This window comes from Octodon degus, unplaced genomic scaffold, assembly GCF_000260255.1.
Source record: "Octodon degus isolate 3935 unplaced genomic scaffold, OctDeg1.0 scaffold00011, whole genome shotgun sequence".
Lineage (NCBI taxonomy): Eukaryota > Metazoa > Chordata > Mammalia > Rodentia > Octodontidae > Octodon > Octodon degus.
The window spans coordinates 19,263,944-19,265,679 of NW_004524587.1; positions in this window are offsets into that span (position 1 = coordinate 19,263,944).

Genomic DNA, 1,736 nt, shown 5'->3' on the forward strand with positions numbered 1-1,736 from the left:
GTTCCAGATTGAAATTTTGGTCTGTTTTCACATAAGAAGTCGTGAAAGTAAGACCTGGAAGCACTAAATGGTTTTAAGTTACATATCTGTGTCCCTGAACACAGTTTAACAATATTTATAATAATAAAAAATTCATTAACAATCTAAAATTCACAACATGTGGTATACAAGAATATGCATGCCTAAAGAAAGGAAATGATGAAGAGGAGGAGAGAGGAAGGAGAAATGAAGGAAGGAGGAAGGAAGGAAAGAAAGAAATAATACCCATAAACCTATAATCAAAAGATAAGCTGAAACAAATTCAGAAAGGCTGCAATTATTTAAATTAATAAAAAATAATTTGAAAATTTTATTATAACTACAATGTATCTATGTTTCTAAATACAAATGGACACACCAAAGTTATAAAAAACACAAATCAAATTTATAGATATTACAATTATACAGAGTGTGAAATATACAATCAATAGAGTTTATAAAAGGTATTACAAGAATAATAATTAATTTGGAAATAAAGCAATAAGCTTTTTCAAAAAGATAATAAAAATTCAAAATTTGAAAAAATCCTTAATGGTTATAGTATATGTTCAAGTGACTAAAAATGTGTCAGTTCATAAGTCTAGAGGAAAGGACAAGTTGTAGGAAATGTATTTTTTTTTAAAAAAGTGCTCCTTACTTTTAACCTACATTCAAATGAAAAGCAAATTCAAGAATCACAATGAACCCAAGCACACTTACAGAAAGCCTTCCCTAGTCCCAGTCTCAGTCCCAAAAATTTATAATTGTAATCTCCTAGATAAGTCATTGGAATCCCTCAAGTTAATTCCAATCTACCACACTCAGTACAACCCATGGTGAGAATACACTAAAGCATATACGTTGATATTGGGACCTAAAGGCTCCTATGTCCACCATGATGATGGCTATCCAGGACAAAGGAATCAACCCAAAGCCCAGCCTGGTTTTTATTCATTGATGAAGAAAGGATTGACCTGGCGATGACTGACTGTGAAAATGGTGGGAAGTAGGGGTGAGGGTGAGAGCTGTGAACTGGGCTAGGTAGGAGGCCTGTGTTCACTGCTGCAATATTCAGACAAGGATATGCAGAAAGAGTAATCTGTGTTATACAATTGAGATAGTACCTAATGTTTTGGGGGAAACTTCTTATGTATAATCACTCATGCCCAAGAAATCAGCCTCTCTCTCTAGGCTTGATTGCAGCCTATAGTGTGGAGCATTGACTCTTCATCCAGTCTGGACCTGGCTCACACTAGGGAGCAACAGGTAGGGCTCTCTGGGGAAGAACACCTACTCTCTACAAGAACTATCACCAGCACCTCAGCTAGACTGATATGCATTGCTTAACACCAGGTGACGGGATGAGGAAAAGTCCTAGCGAGCTCTGCACATATAGATACATGGACATGAGGATGGGCTCAGCCAAAATGGAGGCAATTGCTCCTCCTTCAAGGCAAGTTGCCCAGGTGGTCCTCCAAAATGCTAAGGGCCATCAAAATGAAAATGCTCAAAATTGGGAGTGAAGGGGAAATTCTAACTGTAACCAAAGGCAATGGGTTTGTAGCTTGGTAAGTGCAAAACCAAGAAGCACAAGCAGGAGCTAAAGAAACTGGAGACCATTTTATTTCTTGCAGCAAGTATGGAGGCTAGCTGGGACCATTTGTAAGTCAGTGCTTTCTCTGAACCAAAGAAGCTGGACATTTTACTTGGGGAGCTAG